General features: G+C 41.4%; 1 long non-coding RNA gene across 1 annotated transcript in view; it reads left to right on the top strand.

Annotated features, from left to right (window-relative positions):
- LOC134570618 (uncharacterized) overlaps positions 1-21,869 on the top strand; it is a 35,018-nt gene extending 13,149 nt beyond the window's left edge. Inside the window, exon 2 of the long non-coding RNA XR_010085157.1 lies at positions 21,353-21,869. This is a non-coding gene — a long non-coding RNA (uncharacterized LOC134570618). The remainder of the gene's footprint in view (positions 1-21,352) is intronic.
- The last annotated feature ends 1,028 nt before the right edge of the window (positions 21,870-22,897 follow it).

Genomic DNA, 22,897 nt, shown 5'->3' with positions numbered 1-22,897 from the left:
AACAGTTCCCTAATGTGGCTGATTAGTAATCCAGGTATTCTTTCATCAATTCATTCTGGGAATTACCAATAGTGATCAAATATTTGTCAGGCAAAGCTCTCTTGGAAAACCAATCACCACACAAGCCAGTTGAATGGTGCCGTCAAATTGCTCTTATACTTAACCCCCTTACTATTTGTGGCTACAGCCAAAATTTGATTTGCTGCCAAATCCCAGTGTCACTTTTCTCTTGGCATTGAGAATCTGTGGGATGTGTTTGTACGTTTCATGTCACAGTTATGTGTTCTGAGATTTTAATAAGACACTGTTTAATTGCTGTTAGACTAAACAAGTTGGGGGTTAAGCATTTTATTGTACCTCTTTATTACAATAACATCACTGTGCTGAATTCTTTGTCGTTACTGGTTCAAAGAAAAAAATATGTTGCAAAATAACACTTTTTTTTTTTTTAATACATTCAATTGGTTTATTTCGTCGGATGGAGATTTTTAAGAGTTTAACAAAGTAATTAAACAATAAAAAAAAACATGTTTTCCAAGTTTCCCAGATGTAGATTTAGATTAATTAGTTGCGGTTTTTCAAACACTCTGCCATTTCATATATTGTGCAGAGACAGTGAAAAAAATGCAATGACAAAGATCGACATTTACATCACCATTTCTAAATGATTGCATTCCTTCAGTGGGGTGTAAAATCAAACATTAGTTCAAGCAGATTCATTATAATAATCTGTCACAGTATGCAAAGAGAAACAATATATTCATTATGCTTTCATGGACATTCTCCCTTTTAGTTTTTAACGTCAATATTTTCTATTGCCTTCAGGAGTTGATGTGTTACAATAATTTAAATTTGTGTCACCGGAAATGTATAACAATGCGATAGGATAGTAAAATAGGAGACACGCAGGTCTCGCAACAGCGGGAGCAGCCATATAAATATAAAGAAATGAACACCAAAACAATATTAACAATTAGAAGGTAGTACAGTAGCAACATTGTTAACTTTGTTACGGTACATGTAGTAAATATGCAAACATCTGTATCTTATAATCGGTTGCGAAGGGGTAGGTTTATCAACTCTGTGTGAGCCAGGTAGTGACTGTGTAGTGTATGGTCAAGATACGCCAGTCATCATAATGGCCGTGTACAGCCAAGGAGTATCTTTGAAGCGGATAGGGGCTATTATAACATCTGTGGTAAGGCTGACCTGAAGATATAAATCGGAGAGGGGACTCGTCGTCCTATATATTATTGAGGAATAGTGGGTTTCTATTGGGTCCCATTGCCTCACGCGGGCCCTGTTTTGTCGTGCGGGCGGTAAAATCTGTAGGTTCAGTCTGTAGTAGAGGGCAGCGATGATTTAGCGGAGCATCCGCATAGCACCTGAGGCCCCAGGCCACCATACCCTCCTAGTAGACTGTTGTTGAGACTAGTGTGCACGGGCAATGGGGACAGATTATTGCGTGGGGTCAGGGAAAGAGAGCCAGTGGTGTAGAAAGGAGAGCACAATAACAGAAGGGGATATGGAAGAGAGAGAGGAGGAAAGAGAGAGAGAAGAAGGGAAAAAAAAAAAAGGGGAAGGGGGGAATCTAGAGGAGCACCCTCGTCGTGCCCATGGTAGATTCGGGACCAAGGTGTTCCGTGTAATGAAGTGCCACTCGCCCAGGGGCGCAGATGGATGAGGGGGGAGGTGTAGAGGGGCACCCCTCACGGGCCACGCCCCGGCCCATCCCCCCCACCCCGCCCCGCCACGTAAGACAGCCACGGCCGCCACCTCTCGACATGCTTCTCCTCCATACCTATCAATGAAGCGTGGATCGATTCCGCCCTGTATATCTCCTCCACCCTTTCCACCCATAGACCAATCATCGGGGTTACATCTTGCTTCCAGTGCAATGGGATCAGAGCCTTGGTGGCGTTCAACAGGTGTCGGACTATACACCCCAATGGTGTCTGGTGTAGAGTGTAGTAGAGCCGCCTCTCTATCGAATCTACCGTCCGACCCCAGTATTTCCTCCGTTCACCGTTTGATCTCGTCCCAGAATGGCGTGATGCGTGGGCATTCCCACCAGATATGTAGGATCGTTCCGCGTCCCTCCCCGCATCTCCAGCATGTGTCGGGTACCGCCGGAAAGATCCTGTGTAGGCTGTCGGGCGTTCTGTACCAGAACGATAGGAGCTTATAATTGGTTTCCTGATAGCCGGAGCTAGAGGAGCATTTGTGGTGCAGGACCAGGATCTTTTCCCATTGAGTCGCGGTGAATGATGTACCCAGGATGCGTTCCCAGCGTCGGCGAAAGGTGTCCGCGTTCTCCAGATGGCCTGTAAGGAGATGCTGGTAAATGAGGTACGTGGATTTGGCTAGGTTGGTCCTTCGGTCACAGAGTGTCTCAAACCACGTCAGGTCTCTATGTAGGGATTCTCTGTGTGGTAAGGTTTGGTAAAAGTGTGTAATTTGTGTGTAGCGGAAGATTTGCATTGCGGACGGTTGGTCATTGTCTATCAATTCCCGTAATGGTATTATGCCTGTGTTATTCAGCAATTTATGGATGGAGAGGGATTCTTCCCCTCCCAGGATACTCCAGGATGTCGGTGGTAGTCCACCTCCTATGTGTGGGTTATATGACAGCTGTATCAGCGGGCTCGGCGTTGGAGACGTTGCGGTAGTTGGAGGCGTTGGAGGCGTTGCGGTAGTCTTCTGATGTTGTCCCATGTTTTTAGTGTTTGTGCCACTGTGGAGGGGCAGTCATGGGGCGACGTCGGAGGTCTCTTCGAGTTCCATACCGTAGTGAGAAGTGACGACCCCATGTGGTTCTTATCCAGTTCAATCCATTGTTTGTGTGCTGGATGAGCATGCCATTCCAAGACCCGTTGTAGCACTGTGGCATGATGGTATTTGCGAAGGTCCGGGAGTGCTGTTCCACCCCACGCTCGTGGCAGGCATAGGATCTCATGTCTGAGTCTCGCCTGTCCTCCGCTCCACACAAATCGTATCATAGCGGTCCGGAGCGATTGAAAGTACGCCGTCGGTAGGGCCAGAGGTATCGTTTGGAAGAGGTATAGGATCCGGGGCAGTATATTAATTTTCAGGATAGCTATGCGGCCGAACCATGAAATATATGGGTACGACCACGTCTATAAATCCCGGCTTATTCTTTGTAGCAAGGGTAGGAAGTTCGTCCGGTACATGTCTCCCAGATCCCTATTAAGGGCGAAGCCCAGGTATTGCATGTGGTTCGGGCACCATCTGAACGGGAATTGGCGCTTCAGTGCGTTGACCTGCGCCGGAGAGGCCAAAATGTTAAGTACCTCGCATTTAGGTATATTCAGTTTAAATCCCGATATCTCCCCGTAGGATTCAAATGCCAACATCAAGTGAGGTAGGGTGGTCTCGGGATTGTTGATAATGAATAAAAGATTGTCCGCATACGCCGCCACTTTGTGGGTAACGTCCTTGTTGGGAAATCCGAGGATCTCATCTGATCTGCGCACAGCTTCCAGGAACGGTTCAAGGGTGAGGGCGAAGAGCATGGGAGAGAGCGGGCATCCCTGCCGCGTCCCGTTCCGGATCTGAAAGGGTTCGGTGAGTGCACCGTTCACTCTTACTTTGGCGCTTGGGCAATGATAAAGCGCTCCTATCCACTTCATTATGTTCTCCCCAAAGCCCATCTCTCGCAGCGTAGCCGTAAGGAACGACCAGTTTACCCGGTCGAATGCTTTCTCAGCATCCGTGGAGAGCAATAGGAGGTTATCATTTGAACGTCTCGCCAGATGTTGGATGGATTGGACCCTTAGAGTGCTATCTCTGTCCTCACGTCTGGGTATGAAGCCTGTCTGGTCTGGGTGGACCAATGTCGGCAGTAGGCCTCCGATCCTGGTGGACAGTATCTTGGTCTATATCTACATTGAGTAGGGAGATCGGTCTATAGCTGCTGCAGAGTTCGGGATCCTTCCCCGGCTTCGGGAGAACCGGGATGGTAGCTGCCAATGATTCCTGGTGGAATTGAGCGTCTCCGATGAGAGCGTTGAATGCATTAGCGAGTTTTGGGATTAAGATGTGTTGGAATTTCTTATAATAGTCTAGGGTGAAGCCGTCCGGACCTGGTGCTCGACCTGTTTTAGCTTCTTTGATCGCTCCTGCTACCTCCGCCTCTGTAATCGGTATCTCCAAGTCCTCCGATTCCCCTCGTTGCAATCTCAATCCTACATAGGTTTCAATATAGTGCTGCATTTTTTCGTTTCTATCCGCTATCTCATGTGGCTGTGTCGGTTGCGGGATGTTATACAGTGAGGAGTAGAACGTCCGAAATTCCGAGGCGATCTTATCCGGGAATTGTGTAGTTGTATAAATCAGCTTGCCGTATTCTGTTGACCTGGGCTAGTCCCTGTGGACCTTTAAGCATCCTGGCCAGTAGCCTCCCTCCTTTGTTAGCATGTTGGTAAAAGAAGGCCTTCGAGCGTTGCAATGAACGATAGTGACGGGTCGTCATTTGTGTCTGTAGCTGTCTCCGAGCTTCCAGTAATTCTGCGTATGTCGACTCGAGGTGTGATCTCTTATGTTGTGTCTCGAGTGTAGATATGCGGTCCACAAGGTCGGTCATGTGTCGCTGTGATTCCCTTCTCTTTTTGGAGGCGATGTGCATTAGTGTGCCCCGGATGACGCTTTTATGCGCCTCCCAGATCGTGGTCGCGAGTTGGTCCTCCGTCGTGTTGAGCGTAAAATATGTATTGAGTTCCTCGGACACCTATTCCCTGATTGTCGGGTCTAGCAGTATAGTTTTTACTGATGATTTTAAAAAAAAAAATTCAGTTTTTTGGGTTTAGATCATTCAGTACTGTCGGTGGCTGAGCTGTGTACATACATTTAAGGAAGTATTATTTCTGACATTAGGAGGTGTGGCTAAGGAGGCCGGCTTATGATGCAGTATGCTGCAAAACATTTTTTTTGTGCAATTACTATAAAGATAACTATAAAGATTTGAGCATGCAAAAAATACAGCATGTTAATGAGGCCAAATCCACATTGAATGCATTAAACTTGAATTGATTCTCCTAGTGTGAAAGCCTTCCAATGTATTGTGTTAAAATTAAAAGTTTTTTTTCATTTAAAGTTAATATGGGAGGAAGCATTTTTCATATGCTTCCCCTCCTACTTCACTTTAGACTTGTGCATTTGGTTTCAAACATTCATTTAAATTTTGAGTAATTGGCAAGTAGGATTAAAAATAGATGGTAAAAAGAGAAGGACCGGTGAAAAATCTATATTTAAGTACTGCGGTTCGTCCAAATAACTTTTCCTGGAACAATCGCATGGACACAATTTCTCTGAACCGAAACATCACCTGAAGTGAAAAAAGAAATTGGGACAAATTAATTTGGGCAAACCAATTTATTTTTCCGTGCACATGTCTACTTCACTTACATTTTCTTGTCCAGGGGTCAATAGATACCTTAAAGCAGCACACGTGATGCGAGCCGTCTTGTGCAATGCCCGTAGAAATTACAGGCTTAAAATGAGACATGTAGAATACAATTATACCCTGACTAGAATTGATGTTAAAATGTTTCAGATGTTTTAAGTGTATTAAAGTTGTGATGCATTTCTCGAACACTACATTTTCAGAAGTCTGTAGGAGACAGATGGTTTGCTCACCTAAATTTTGTACTAAAGAATAAAATGCTGATATAATATAAATCACAAATAGTAGAGACAACAGCAATACACATAATGCCTGGGTATTACAGAGATTGTATCAATTAATTATGGACAAGGCAAGAAAAGAAAAAAAACATCTGCATCCATTCTAGAAATTAGCCATCTATAACAACGAGGGTTTTATGAAGTTTTATCAAAGAGCAAATTGCCACATAGAGTGTTAGGTTTGCAGTTTTCCACAGTCTATGCCAACAATAAATATTTTATAGCACAGAATTCTTATCTTCTTACAAATATACTGTGTTACTAAATATTATTGAGATCCTACTTTGCAATAAAGTTTTAATAATTTTGTTTTTCAATATGAAAGTAAAATGAGAGAATGTGATCTAATCACATACAGAGAGATTTAAAGTAGCCGAGTTGGGTCAAAGTTTAGTTTGACTTTGTCCTAAATGGGAACTGTCACATCATTAAATAAAACATTGACAAATGTGTTAGGTATTTTCATGATATGCTCTCTTTTCTTGGGCAGGTTTTCCTGGTACTATAGTGTCCTGAGGGTGCCCCCACCCTCAGGGCCCCCCTCCCGCCAGGCTGGATGGAGAGGAAGGGGGTTAAACGTACCTCTTTTTCCAGCACCGGGCAGGGAGCTCTCCTCCTCCTCTCCGCTTCCTCTCCTTCTCTTTGGCTGAAAGCGCATGCGCGGCAAGAGCTGCGCGCGCATTCAGACAGTCCTAAGGAAAGCATTATCAATGCTTTCCTATGGACGCTGGCGTCTTCTCACTGTGATTTTGTGAGAAGCACGGAAGCCCTCTAGCGGCTGTCAATGAGACAGCCGCTAGAGGCTGGATTAACCCATTTATAAACATAGCAGTTTCTCTGAAACTGCTATGTTTATAAAAAAAAAAAAGGGTTAACCCTAGCTGGACCAGGCACCCAGACCACCTCATTAAGCTGAAGTGGTCTGGGTGCCTATAGTGGTCCTTTAAGATTTAGCATTTGGCATCCAGTTCAGTCCAGGCACAGTCAGGGCACATGATGCAAATGAGGAAGGGAAGTAGAAACATTGTTTCATTTGCCCTCATCTATTTATGGTTTCTCTATGCTGACTGCCAGGTGCAAAGGACAGAATTTATTACAATGATTGACATGGAGCTAAGATGGAGGCACCCAGTTGTAGGATAAAGATGTGTGGATTTCAACATTTCATTTTATTTATTTTTTCACATCTCACAAATACCTAATTGTTAAATATAGGAAATATTTAAACTTAATAATAAAAATCCTGTGAATTGACAGTTCTCTTTAATGGTTAGGTAGAGATTAATTAGTACAAGCAATTTGACTTTGCAATAAAGTTCTACAAGGTATAGAAATGAAAGGTTGTCAATCGAACAGTGGCATGTCTTTATACAGGCAGTCTAAAAATGGGCTAATCAGTGTGCTGCAAAATATATACATAATATAAAAAAAAAAAAAAACCATATACATAATACACTGATCAGCTACAACCATTGACAGGTGAAGTGAATAACATTAATTATATTCTTACAATAGCACCTATCATGGGCTAAGATAATTAGGCAGCAAGTGTATAGTCAGTCCTTGGATTTCATGTGTTGGAGGCAGGAAAAATGGGCAATATCTGAGTGACTTTGTCAAGGGACAAATAGTGATGGCAAGAAGGCTGAGTGAGAGTGTAACGGAGCTCCGTGTACTCCGATCGAGTACCCTCCGTTGATGGATGCTCCTAGCGCTCTCAGAGGACTCCAAGCACTGCAGACGACACCACAACCACCGCAGGCTCCACAACCGCCGTAGCTTAACTGGAGCCGCGCCGTCTTCCTTCCACCCTGGATCGGCTTCTGTCCTCCAGGACCGTGTGGGGAAGACCTCTCCTCCAGGAGAGCGTAACAGGAACAAGCTCTTAAAAGAGCTAAGTGATTGAAAGCTCAGGGGAATATGCAGAGCATAGCAATCCCCAGTGTGATACAGCAATTACCTCCAATAACGAGACAAGGCTACGTTTTGAAGGGTCAAGAAGAACTGAGGACTGGAACACCCAGCCTGCTTTTTATTAGGAAAGGGTACACACAGGACACTCCCAGGGGGAGGATGAAATTGACCAATCACAGGCATGGTAACACCCCCACGTCTCCTCCCCTCAGATAAACACATAACATAATTAAAACGTACATTATTTTACCCAAGTTCTGGATGTACCCAAAAAACAGGGGGTACAGCTTTAAATCTGGTATCCCCAGATAGCCCTTGTTCAGGGGAACAATATGTCCAAAAATCAGCCCATTCGGATGAATAGTTCGGGAGATACAGAGTTCCAAAGTTTTGACCGACCGCACAGACCAACTAGCCGAAAATAGTTCCATGAGTTTTGGCCTTGCGGTCGGTCTCCGTTCGCATGAACAAAAGATACGAAATTCTTGCCATCCATTCGCATCTCCGTGATCGCTAGAATCCCCATACTAAGTTAAGTATAACTACCGAACGGCCGGTCGTTCGGTAGTTTCCGTACGAAGTTCTGGATGTCTGGAGGTCTTAGCGGTATTCGCCTGTTTGCGCTTCCGATTTTAGTTCCATGCGTTCACAGGCAAACACCGCTGTTCGTACGCAAGATGGCCGCGAACACGTGTAAGTCCAGAAATGGCGGCCATCTATTCGGTACACAAAGGATTCGTATAGAATCATCCGAACGGTTTTACTACCGAATCCCAACAAGGCATTTAAACATATTTTATGTGTCCATAGTCTCTGTACAGCCCATTTAAAGAGCCACAGACAGCACAATGAAAATTCATTAAGCCCAGATATAGTTTTTAACGTATAATATAGTCCAGGACCATAGTCGCAGGGGAGGAGGCAGGCAAGCAGGCCTCTCCAGGACAAAGTGGCGAAGGGCACTTCGTCACAGAGAGCATCTTCAAAATGTCAAATCTTGTTGGGTGTTCCTGTAATGCAGTGGTTAGTATCTACCAGAAGTGGTGCAAGAAAGGACAACTGGTGAGCATGGGACCCCAAAGCTCATTGAGGCACATGAGGAGCGAAGGCTAGCTCGTCTGGTCTGATCACACAGAAGAGCTATTATAGTTCAAATTACTGAAAAACATAATGCTCTCCATGATAGAAAGGTGTCAGAACACAGAGTGCATCGCAGTTTGTCCACAGCCAAAAGCACCTTCAATGGGGACGTGAGCATCAGAATAGGACCATGGAGCAATGGAAGAAGGTTGCCTGGTCAGATGAATCACATTTTATTTTAGATCAGTTGGATGGCCAGGTGTATGTGCATCATTTACCTGGGGAAGAGATGGCAGTACAATGGGAAGAGGTATGTTGGGTTCTGGCATTCAGGTGGATGTTACGTTGACATATATACGACCTACCTAGAGATTGTTGCAGACCGAGTACACCTCTTTATGACAAAGGTATTCCCTGATTAAAATGGCCTCTTTCTGCAGTATACTTCACTCTGCAAAAGAGCAAAAAATGTTCAGGAATAGTTGAGGAACATGGCAAAGAGTTCAAAAGTGTTGGCCTCCAAATTGCAGCAACATCAATTCAAGTCCAAGGAGGCCCCACCTTGCAGGACTGGAATAATTGGCTTCTAATGTATTGGTGCCAGATACCACAGGACATGTTCGGAAGTCTTGTGAAGACCATGCCTTGACACATCGGATCTGTTTTGGCAGCGCAAGGGGGACCTACATGATATTAGGCAGGTGGTTTTAATGTTATGGCTGACCAGTGTATTTTGCAGTACACTGATAGGATCATGCATGCCAATTAGTTCACTGCAATAAAGCAGTCAAAATAGATGTCCATGATTGGTTTGAGCTAATTCTCCTAGCTTAGGACCTAACCTATTGTGGCTCATAAACTATGTTTAAAAAGCAGGTTATGGCAAAGAATTCCTTCAGAAATGTGAGCAGAATCCAACAAGTAGAAAACTCAGTATGTTTCCATACTGCTTGTCTTTCTCCAAAGACTTTATAAATACATAGTTGTTATACTATCTGGATATATATATCTGGATATATATAATGGAAACAGCCCACAGGTTTCGAAATCATAGAACCACTCAACCTTCCACCTCTGCAAGGACCTCATGTCTATTTTAAGATATTCTCAGCAGCAGATTAAACAGCTATTCCATGTGTTTAAGGATTGGTTAACAAGGGCTCGGGGGAACTGCGTTTGATTTTTACTGCCTCAAGGCAAAGTATGAGAACAATGTGTAATTGTCACAATGAAATAACCACATCAGAATTTAATGGCTACAGAGCAGTGTTGGTTCTACATTCTTTCCATTTACTTGTGATTTGTCTTATCCGTTTCCTTTGCAACTGTCTATTATGGTGAATTGAATTAAAGGCAAGTTCTCCAGGAACTTAAGCTATTTAATGGCAGTAATGCATTAAAGGAAAGGTATTGGGACTTTTTAGGTCTTTTGGGGTCTACTCGCTCACATTGATGTTGGCCTAACTGCTCTCCTGAGTTGATAATTAATGGATAGCATACGGAAAATATCTTGTTAGGGTATACACAGCTGCAAAGAGAGGATGGTCTGCCGATATAATAGAACACAACCGAAGAGCAAGCACCCTGCTTCGCCCAATAAAAATCCTTAAGAGTTGACCTAGGAGTTGTTCTTAAAACACGTTTGGGTTCTCAGCCATTTTATTGAGTCCCCACTGGCTGGGACAGGTACATCACATTTATGTAGACAACTATCTACAAAATATTGTTTCCTCCTAGCAATACCGTCTTCCTTAGTGCAGCAGAAACTCACTTGCATTATGACAAGTTCTCCCTGCCATTTTGCCTGCATCTGAGTAACACTCAAATTGATCTAAGTATTGGCTAAATGTGAAAATAGACTGCCGTGTAAGGCAGCTCAGTCATCATTGTACCAAGCCATCACACCATGAGTTTTAACACACTTGGAGCTTCTGACATTTTTCTTTTGGGTATAATGAGAACACTGGATAGTACCATCATGCAGGTCAAAAATTAACATGTTATGATTGGCTACTGACATCACCTGCTGTGTGCAGCCATTTGTTAGTTTTTATGCATTTAATTTGTATATACATACATCTATGACGGACACCCTGAATGTTAGAGATATGCAATACAAGGCACGTTTACAATCACTGAATTATAGTTTTACAAGGTATCCATTGTTAGGTTTAAATCTCATAATGAAGAGCTACATTTGAGCAATGCTGCAAAAATGCATTTTTTCTCTGAAAGGAAGAATCACGAAAATATCACTATATTAAAATTCACTTCTTGAAAAGTGACTCGGTTGTGAACAATGTTAGTGGGCACTGTAACCACCTCATCTCATTGAAGTTGTTACACTATGGGAATCCCCAGCAGTCTATCTCTCCCTGTGCTGCCTGGGCTAAAAAGTAAGCATTATTCTAAGGTGCAATGGGCAGCTGTGATTGGCTGAGAGTGCCAGGTAATTGCTTTGAACCCATCGCAACCGTTCATTGCTAAAATGAATTGGTAGGGTTTAAGGTAGAGTGTAATCTCTGTGTAGCCATGCCTGAGCAGGGGGTGGCCTCATTCACCTTTAAACTGCTTGAAAATAGTTTAACACTGCATGTAAGGACAGTGCCAGGGTACTCCAGACACTCACTATTTTGAAGTTGACATTTTCAAATCTGTTTTTCCAAACAGAGTAATTTAAAAACCAGGTGAAATGAACGTTGACATTGTGCTCACCGATATAGCTCTATGAATTAGAACGAGATGAAGGATGACTACCACACGAATGTGCTTTTAGAAAATTGTACACGATTACCAATATATGAAAACAAAAGCATTGTTTTACAACTGATGAACAAATAAAACGTAAGATGTGTTAAGACAGTTACAAGTAACACTGTACACATGCCATCAACATCTCCGATATTTTACATTCCCTCTGTGTAAATTTCTGACTTGCGAATTGTCGATCTGGTCGCGGTAAACTCTTGTTCCCAAATTAAATGAATAAATGGTCTCAATCCAATTTCCCAAAACAGGTGTCCTCATTAAAATGTAGTTGGCAGTCAGTGCTACTGAAATTAAGGATGGGATGGATTTAATGGAAAGGGAAATGAACAGCTCATGGGACTGGTACCGAGTTCATGTCTAGGTCAATCGGTCATGTCCGTGTTTAATCAATAAAAGTGATTTCCATGTGAAAGCTGTTTATTCATCCATGTAAAACAAGTTGGATTGGAGAGCCTTTCTCCATGCTTAGTCCAACCAGTTAATTAATGTTTCAGACCACACATTTCACTACCGTTCTCGGTAATTATTTTTCTCAAGCTTAGATCATGCAGTCTACGGTGATATTAAATGTCAGCTGACAAGTCAATGTTATATTCCACAAATACTATTTTGTATTTGTGCTCTGTTTGTATTTTACTACATCATCAATGGGTTATTTATCAGTCATAGGGATATAGATGTTTCAAAGCTTGTTACATGGCAGTGGCCAAAATTAATGGTTATATTAAGGTGAAACCCGACTAAGGGATCTATTCACTAAAAAGTGAGCTATGGTAATATGACTGATTTGCAAAACTGAAGTTGAAATAATCGCATTAAAAATAATAATCTCTTTGGTTGATATGGAAATTCTTTACAACTTGGCTAGTTTATAGGTTTATATTATTAAAGGGACACTTAAGGCTCCCATACACGTTAGGTGCACTGTGTGGTTAGGTTACAGTTAGTTATACTGGTTAGGTTTTGTGACAAACGCTCCTTCCCACATATGTTTGCCACGGACTCCTAGAGGAGTGTAGAAGCTGGCCACCTGCCCACTGACTGTGATCCAGGTCTGGGACACTGTTTGGGAGTTACTCTGCCCAGCTGCCATTAACATCCCTTCCTGGGTGCCCCTGGTTCGGCATTTTCCCTTCATGCGAATGGAGCTGAACGCTGGCTCTCTGGCAGCCGTTCGCATGAACCAAACCAACGAATAGTCTAAGCGGTACTTAGCAGCAACCGCTATGGAACGAAATTCGGCATGAGGACTTCGTGCAATCCTGGTCACCTCAGCAGGACTTAGCCGCGAATGTTATGGAACGGTTTCGGCATGCGGTGACCTTGCGGTTCTCGGACAAATTGGTTCGCAGCTTTGAACCACTTTGAAATCCACCAGAACACCGCTTTTTGGAGGGAAGGTTCCTGAGACTAAGGGGAACAAACGCTACCTAAGAGCCAGGTGAAGCACCCGGTATTGCGGCCGCTTCCGAAAGTTAACTGGGAAAAGCACCAAACGCCCTGGAACTATTTTGGGCATTGGACCATGTGTGAGGCCGGTCAGAAATTTAACACGGTGGCGTTTCCCCTACACTGCATGGATCTGAGCACTATTTGGAGAACTTGGGAACTCAGATCAGGGCTATTTGGGGATGTATTATTTGTGGGGTGATTTTATGGTTTTATATTTTGGGGTATTTTTATGTTTTATAATTTTATGTTTGCCTCTCTGCTCCTGGGAGATACAGTTAGTTATACCGGGTGAGTTTATATTATAAAAGAGACACTCTAGGCTCCCACATATGTTAGCTGCACTGTGTAGGTTAGGTTACAGTTAGTTATACTGGGTGAGTTTATATTATAAAAGAGACACTCTAGGCTCCCACATATGTTAGCTGCACTGTGTAGGTTAGGTTACAGTTAGTTATACTGGGTGGGTTTATATTATTAAAGGGACACTCCAGGCTCCCACACACGTTAGATGCACTGTGTAGGTTAGGCTACAGTTAGTTATACCGAGTGGGTTTATATTATTAAAGGGACACTCCAGGCTCTCACACACGTTAGATGCACTGTGTAGGTTAGGTTACAGTTAGTTATACTGGGTGGGTTTATATTATTAAAGGGACACTCCAGGCTCCCACACACGTTAGATGCACTGTGTAGGTTAGGCTACAGTTAGTTATACCGAGTGGGTTTATATTATTAAAGAGACACTCCAGGCTCCCACACACGTTAGGTGCACTGTGTAGGTTAGGTTACAGTTAGTTATACTGGGTGGGTTTATATTACTAAAGGGACACTCCAGGCTCCCACACACATTAGATGCACTGTGTAGGTTAGGTTACAGTTAGCTATACTGGATGGGTTTATATTATTAAAGGGACACTCCAGGCTCCCACACACATTAGATGCACTGTGTAGGTTAGGCTACAGTTAGCTATACTGGATGGGTTTATATTATTAAAAGCACATATTAAAATATTGTAAGGGAGGAGTTTGGCTACTAAGAACTCAAGCTACTGGCTGCCAATAATAGTTCAATTAGTACTTTGCTTGATGTTAAACCACAATCGAGGAGAAATTAAATGCCTCATTAAAAAAAAAAACTTTGTTATAGAAAAAAAAAGCATTTGATCTGGGAGTTATTAAATTCTTCTAAAGGCATAAAAAAAATTCCATTATTTTAATATGCTGTCAAATACCAAATGCAGCTTTAAAAAGTTCACAGAATCAGAGGAAAGTTCACCCAATTATATTTTAGCTGTAATAAAATGTTTTAAAACAAAACAAAATAGATGAAAAAGGAAAAAACTCACAGACAACTCAATTTTGTTCGTATGTTTGTATTATTATTATTTTTAAATTATACATTTTCTCCTATATTCTGTTTTCCTTTTCAGTTTAAAAATAGTTCAAAGGATCATGAGATACTTGTTTTAGAAAGTGGTGTGTTTGTTTTATTTAGGCTTCGATACTGTCTTGGTGTGTTAGAGAAAAAGGAACAATCTAAGCACCAAAACCAATATTTAATATAGAGATTTTGGTGCGTAGGTGAAGTCCCTTTTCTAGAATAATATAAAACATTTTGTTTTGTTTTCTACATTTTTTATTTCAGTCTGCAGAGTAAAGCAGACAAGTTTGCATAGACATTTAACAAATGTAGAAGCGACGATAATATATGGATATGGATGTTACTTAAAATGTCGATGAGACTGCACTTTTTTATATTAGAAAGAACACTAGTAAAGTGATAGTCAAGACAGGGACTAAAAAGATGTGGTTAAGAGAATAAACTGACTCCACTTAAAGAATTACACGAGTATAAAAACCAGGCTAAGCACATGGCTAAAACAAATACGCCTCTAGTGACTGACTGGCAGACAGCCGCTACACCCACTTCCTTCTGAAGAAGTTTGGTTTTCGAAGGTCTTCATGTTCAGTGTCACCATGCACAGAGCTTAGACGCAGTGATTGTTCTGCATGCATTGTAGATAATAAAGAAATGTATTCAGAAATTCATATTTTACGAACTGCAGTTCATTTAAATTTGGTTCAGTTGTGTGTCAGTGAGTGTGTGTGTCTGTTAGTGAGTGTTAGTGTGTGTCTGTTAGTGAGTGTTAGTGTGTGTCTGTTAGTGATAGAGTGTGTGTTTGTGCCTCTTAGTGAGTGTGTTAGTGTGTGTATCTGTCACTGAGTGTGTCTGCCATTGCATGTATGCGTGTTTCAGTGTGAGTGTGCTTGTCTGTGTCTGTCAGTGTGTGTATACGTGTCTGTCACTGAGAGTGTTTGTCTGTGAATGTGTATGTATGTCAGTGCGTGTCTGTCAGCTAGTGTATGTGTGTCTGTCAGTCAATTTGTGTGTCATACTGAGTGCATATATGTCTGTCAGTGAGTGTTGTATATGTGTTTGTCAGTGTGTATCTGTCAGTGAGTGTGTTCCAGTGTGTGTGTGTGTGTCTGACACTGAGTGAGTGTGTATGCATTTCTGTCAGTGAGTGTGCATGTGTGCCTTGTCAGTGAGTGTGTATGTGTCTGTCGGTGAATGTGCGTCTGTCAGTTAGTGTATATTTTTGTCTGTGGATGAATGTGTGTGTGTGTGTAACTGTGGATGAGTGAGTGTGTATTTCTGTGAATGTCTATGTTTCAGTGTGTGTTGGTTAAACAGTGTGTGTGACAATAACTGTGTATCTGTAAGTGAGTGTATGTCAGTGCATGTATAAGTGAGGGCATGTGTCTGTCAGGAATATTTGGAGGGAGATATTTGGATATTTGGGGCGGGGGGAGAGTGCCTGAGTTTTGTCATGCCAAGGGCAGCACAAAACCAGAATACACAACTGACTTCAGGCATTTCAGTGGTTTTAATATATGTCTGGATTCCTAAACATTCTATGGAATTAAGACATTTTTGGGCATTATATTTTTGCAGACGAGAACTTGCTCTTAGGAGGGTTTACACAAGCAGTGCTAAGTTTCAGACTGACTTTAGCATAAGTAGCTAGGAAAGTTTTATTCAAATTCATGGACTATTCTTACATTTTGCAACTTGATACTTAGTGATTAACCCCAAAAATATTTTATGGGAACCGTTCCTACTGTAAGAGTTAAGTAATGTTGTCCATGGCAGCTCACAGCACACAAGGAAACACTAATGAAACATTAAAACCATCTGCAGGTCGCTCTTTGAAATGTAACATTTTTCATATGCCCCAGGAATGTTTTATAATTTAAACTCCTCTCCATCTGACATTTGGGGAAAAAAAAAAAAAACTTGCTTTTCTTTACTGTAATTTGCAATAAGTAAGATGAAATATACTGCATTTAGACACTTATTGAAATGGAAATACTTGCATGACGGCTGGGATCCAATTCCGTGGCAATCAATTCATATGACACGGATGTAATCACAATTTTAGAATTTCATAAACTCTTGAGATGTTGAAGATATTGCATGGGATAACTGGCACATACATTATTACATTCTTTACAGGTTAAAATATCATATTCATACATTTAATGGATGGATGGACAGAGGAGATTTAGCAAGATGAAACAGGTGCTATTCTGAGGGCCAATTACTAAACATTGAGATACATTCTATTTGTTCCTTTGGTACTTACCAGACCTGCCCTGGTCTGTCTCCTCTCTTCCTGGTTCCAGATCTCTTGCAATCACAAATGGGAAAAGGTGATAATAGATAGCAAAACATGGAACTGGAGGAGGTCATTGTTATATCTTAGGGGCATGCTGGGTATATTTGTTGATTAGTGAGGACAGTTAGTGGGGAGCAGAGTCAGTAAGGTTTTGCAATCAGAGGGAGAATTTAGAATTTTTGGGGGAGTCAGTGAAAAGACTCACCAAGCGGTACAGCAAATATGGTACAAAGGACAAAACTTAGCAGAAGCATTTATGATGGTCTTAAAGGGGGGGAGGCAAGGAAGAGGCAGGAGAGAGGGAGGCCAGTTAGTAGGTTATTGCAGTAGCCAAGATAAGAAATAACAAGGGAGTGGATGAGCTGCCTAGTGGTGCTTGAGTAGGACATTTATTGGGTAAGTGGTATGAGTGGTAAGTGGTAAGTGGTATGTTGAGTGGTAGACTTCCCTGGGCAAGAATGTCTATAGGGAGTGCTTAAAAGAACGTAAGCTAGAGGAAAGTCTGACAGTGTGGGGAAGTTGGTTCTAGAGGGTTGATGCCACATGAGAGAAGTTCTGCAATCTCAAATGGTAAAAGGTGATATTAGATAACAGAAGATGCAATGATAAGGTCATTGTTAGATCTTAGGGGCAGGTTGGAGTATATTTGTTGATTAGCGAAGACAGGTAATGGGGAACAGAGGCAGTAAGGATTTGTAGGTCAGAGGGAGAATTTTGAATTTTTGGGGGAGCCATTGAAGAGACTCAGCAAATATGGAACAAAGGCTAAGACCTAGCAGAAGCATTTAGGATGGTCTGGAAGGGGGGAGAGGCAGACGAGAGGAAGGCCAGTTAGTAAGTTATTGCAGTAGCCAAGATGAGAAATAACAAGGCAGTGGATGAGTTGCTTAGTGGTATTTGCGAAGGTGGTTGGGGCAGCATGAAGAAATCGATTGGATGTAGGGGATGGACAGATTTGAGTCAAGTGTAACTCAGAGGTAGCAGACTTGGGATGATGGGGATATAGTGATACCATCAGCAGTGATAGAGAAGTCAGAAATCATAGAAGAGCTAAAGGAGGGAATAACAGGAGTTCTGTCTTGGACATTGTAATGCTTACATGTATTTAAATGGAAAACAACTGCAGATCTCTTAGGATTTGGATTGATGACTAGGATACTAGAGGATAACACAGGTACTGTATCTTTAATTACGTATAACACAGGTACTGTATCTTTAATTACTTAGCTGTTTGTTAAACGGAGTAAGCAGCTCCTGGTATGCATGCAGTATAGCACATAGGAGGTTGCAAGTTCATGGAAACGGAGCAAGCTAAGAAATGAAGTTGCAGCAGGAATGATTAGTTTTGGAGTTCGAGGTAAGCAGGCTTGAGAGCAGGCTGCAGCAGGAATGATTAGCAGACTTGAGAGCAGGCTGCAGCAGGAATGATTAGCAGGCTTGAGAGCAGGTAGTCTCCTATTACGGATTCAAAATATGACTTAGCTTTTAATGGTGAAAGATCAGGTTTCCCTAAGTTCTCCTCCGGGGAGGGAAGATGTTAAGCAGGATGAGGAAGGTCCAGTTACTAGCCGTGGTCAAGGAGAGGAGAAGGAGGGTCGAAAGTTTTCCAGTCCGGGTTCAGTGCACAAAAAAAGGTTTAGAGGAATCTTGCTAGCCGGTTTGATTTTGCGGTAACGCTTTTCAATAATCCAGCGTCTTGAATCTGGCGCGGTCTCATTATGTAGCGTGGGGAGACCGCGTCAGAGAAGGGGGTGTGGCTAAGCTCCGTCAACCCGGAAGAGACAATGTAATACCGGTAGTTAAGACATGACAGACATTGACATAATTTTTATATGACAGGAGCGGGTCCAGGTAAAAGAGCCAGATAAGCAGTCACTGACGTGAGAAAGGACTAAGGGAGAGAGAGAGATTTGAGTGTCATCAGAATAAAGGTGACATTTGAAGCCTTAGCTTACACAGAGAAGACGTATAAATGCAGAAGAGTGGAGGACCCAAGATAGAGCCTTGAGAGCCTTGAGGTCCCCAAATAACGGGGACATTGAAGAGAAGCAGCAAATGACACAGAAAAAGACCAGTTAGAGAAATAAGAGTGGATCCAAGAGCAAGCATTTATGCAGAGACCCTCAGAGCGGAGAGTCTGTTGGAGGAGGGAGTGGTCAGCGGTGTCAAGGGTGGCTGAGAGGTCAAGTAAAATAATAATAGAGTAGTCCAAAACATAATGTAGTAGAGAAGCAGGTAAAGAAAAAATGAGATACCTCTGACTATCATGTTCAAATGTAATACTTCATGTTTAATTAAGGACATATTTTAACTGATAAGATTGAGTCCAGTATTTTTAATCCATATGTGGACCCGGCACTGTGGAAGTATTAAGAAAAATATAGTAGTGGTCAGGGCTTTTAGCAGAAAGAAGGTCATTAGTAACCTTGGTGAGGGCAGTTTCAGTCCCGTGTTGGGGATGGAAGCCAGACTTGTAGGGAATCAAGCAGGGAGTTGGAGAACAGGAAGTGGGTTGAGCGATCATAAACTAGTTTTTCAAGAAGTTTACATGGTACATTTGAGGTGGTATTTTTTAGGAGAATTAGAGTCAATGGAGAGTTTCTTGAGTATGGTGTTCCCTTTGCCTGTTTGATAGTAATTGGGATTGGACTGGTAGAAATGGATAGGTTGAAGATGTTAATAAGAGAGAAATGAGGGTAGAAGCCAAAAAGGTATCAAATGTGAATAAAAGCAAGTAGGTAGGTAGTGAGCCATGAAAGAGACAGTAAAGAAGAAACTTAAAGTCAAGAATCGTGTTTAAGCTGAATGATTTAAATTAGACATGTGCACCAGTGAAATTTTTGTTTTGTATGAATGATATCGTACTAAATAAAAATGTAATTCATCAATCCTGAATTTCATCCGCAAACCATTCGTTTTCAAATGAAATGCGTTAAAAAATATTTTTTTTTTTACCATTAGGATGAAAACAGCACTGCGCATGCGCAAAAATAAAAGCAAGCTCACTCCTTGTAATAAAAAACTATTCCTATCCCCCCTGCATTAAAACCTACGGGGGTCACTATGACCCCCATATTAATAAAAGGGAAGTTAAATCCTGCCGCGAGTAGGGGTATGTCACCTAAACAGCGAACAGCCAGTGGCTGCTCGCTGCCATTTAACACTAAATATAAATCAGTATGGGGGTCACTATGACCACCATATGGATAAAAGGGAGGTGCTGCGAGTAGGGGCATGTCGCCTAAACAGCGAGTGGCCAGTGGCTTAATAGCATATCAGACAAAAACTGACTGATGGGTACATTTTGCTTCTTCCAAGACACTTTGTCAATGAATAAAAAAAAGAAAGGAATATAAACAAATGGAAGCATCCTGACCCCCCCTATAAGACAGAGACCAGAAATATGGTGGTTACTACCTTCCCCTCACGCCGCAGGCAACTCATGCATCCCTTATGACTTAGTACATGGGAGCAGACATGGAACAAAGATCAGAAGATCCAAATCATGGCAAGGGTGATATGATAACTTATCTGCAAGGGCTACATTCAGTCCCTCGGCATTTTGCACTGGCACTGTAAATGCCAAAACTCCTCCTAACCTTTTCCCAAACTAAACAGAATTTTAAACCATTGTACATGTTGACGGCATTCTAGCAGCCTGAGATGGATGATTGAGGGTTTTGGGGACACTGTTGCAAATGCAAATTCTAATTCCCTGAATAGCAGAAATATTTATTTTAGCTCGGCAACTATTTTTTCTTCTCTAAATGTAGACATTACATTTGCATATAAGGACATACAATATTAATTAAAAACCATGTTTGGAGTCATTAAAAAGACGAATATGGCAAGAGAAAAATAATATTACTCCTCCCCAAGCTTAGCTTCCTATCCCAATTATCAAAGAACATCTTCAATGCCGAGTCTAGAAAAGCCTGTTAGACAGGTTGGGGGAGCCAACTCACAGAAAGTAGAGGTGAATAATTAAAAAGTGCTAATTCTATCTATATTTGAGATATAATCTAGAAGCTATAAGATTCATGTACGATAACTTGTTATGAATATTAAACATGAACATTGACAGAAGATGCTCCATCATTTTGTCTAGGCTATAAATTAATGGATGTATTTTAAATATCTCTCGCTACATGTGCATTTTGTACAATTATTTTTAAGATATTTTTTATATGATGCAAAAGATATAGAAACACAGAATGTTCAGACGAACATGATGAGTTTACAATCTACACTCTGACCATCCTTCAAAAACATCAGCGGTCGATCGTATACAAACACTGAGATTATAAAACTATTGTAAACTGAAAGTATAAACAATTTATTTGTAAAACAAAACTCACCCAACTCATAAAATTCATGTAAGTTGGTTTTAGTCTAAGTGACTCACTGAAACTTATTTGAAATTGACATTTAAACTTTTTAATGCTTTCGTAACAATAAGTGTTAAATCAAGATCTATATATTGGTATGACTGTTAGTTCATTTAATATTTTGGAGTGAAACAAATACACTGGGAAATCACTGGAATTTCAACACTATCGAAAAATATTACAAGACAAAGTGAATATTGTGTCATTTCGACAGCCTGTCATAATTGATTGCTGATTGAAAATAGGTGTCTTCTCACATGATGCTAAGCAGATGTCTGTGGTATCCCATTATACATATCAGAAAGATCTGTGTAGAATTCCACAATCTTCTGAGATCTTTCATAGACCCTGTTCTTCATGTTTCAGGAACTAAAGATAAAAAGACATTGTTGTGAGTAAGACAGTCTATCTCACTTCCATCTTTCCTCCGAAGCACCACGATTCAAGCATGTCAACTAAAAACATTTAAAAAAAAGTAAAGACTCCACAGTGGATATTGCCACTTTAAAGTCTACTGGCCATGTGATATTTCACTCATCTACCTATGAAGGCATGGAGGGGCCTGTACCAAAATACATAATCCGATTATGGCACTGAAAGTGTGTAAGACCATCTCTAAAGTTGCTGGGTAAGTGTTGTTGAAACAACTGATTTAAGTGGACTATGCTTTTCTGAGACATAATGAAGAATTTACGGGGGATAATTTGAAGACAATGGTTTGATGGATAGGTTAACTCTGCAAATTGCTAACCCCACCTTACCTAAAGAAGGAATTAGCTTTCATTTTCCATAGAATATTGCACAATCATCTCAACTACAAAACAGCTTTCCCTGATTACAAAGTCTCAGAGAGCCCTGCCAAATGCATTTACATTTTCAAATACCTGAACCTACCATACGATACATCATTGTGTCTCTTTATTTATTGATTGGTTTATTTTTTACTTTATGTTTACGAGCTTGCTGAATGCATTGGCAAAGATTAGGATTTTCAGTCTGACTGGAGCCATTAAAATATCCTGTTTCATTGCTGCACCATGGGAACGATTAACACACCTCCCACATCTGAGCGGGCTCCCATGTACTGCTCTCAATGTTACATTATATTCAGTAATTGCGCTGTACAATGTTTTGAACCAGAGATAGCAAGCACGGAATATCCTATTGTACAGTAAAATGATATCTTTGCTACAATTAACATCTTTCATTTGAAAAACACAATCCTGTTAACCCCATCTCTACACACATGTATACACATGCTAACTTGCTTACAGTCTAAAGCAATGCAAAATTATGTTTAACCCCAAAAAACTCAATTCCATTTTCTCATTGCATTAACACTTGTTTTAACCCTACAGATAAACATGTTTATCTGCCAGGACTCTATTTCACCCCCTTGCCTCTCCTTGAAGGGATTGTAATATTGAGCTTCCTCTTTTTCCCCACATTCTAAAGCAACCTTTGTAGAATCAAACTTCACAGCTGCATTCTAAGAGCCAAGGAGTAGGCTAGGGTGGAAGATTCTAAGCAGTGTTAACTTTGTTGACTAACAATTTTAGTCAAATTTTAGACTAAAACTAAAACAATTTAAATGACTAAAATACGACTAAAACTAAAATGGCTTTTTAGTCCAACGACTATGACTAAAACTAAATTGAAATTTGTTGCCAAAATTAATACTGCACAGAGGGGCTGTGGAAGGGGCAAAGGAGACAGACCAGGGCTTGGGAGTGAGACACCTAGAGGGGCTGGGAGGGCACAAAGAGACACAGAGGGGCTGGGGAAGGGGAAAAAGAGGCAGATAGAGGCTTCAAATAAACCTATTATACTTTAGTCGGGTCAACTAAAATTACTGGAGATTAAGGCGACTAAAAATAGCAGATAAAACTAAAACAATTCAGATGACTAAAA

This window comes from Pelobates fuscus, chromosome 8 (assembly GCF_036172605.1).
Source record: "Pelobates fuscus isolate aPelFus1 chromosome 8, aPelFus1.pri, whole genome shotgun sequence".
In the NCBI taxonomy this organism is placed as follows: domain Eukaryota; kingdom Metazoa; phylum Chordata; class Amphibia; order Anura; family Pelobatidae; genus Pelobates; species Pelobates fuscus.
The sequence above is the reverse complement of the archived record's forward strand: the minus strand, read 5'-3'. Positions and strand labels throughout refer to the sequence as shown.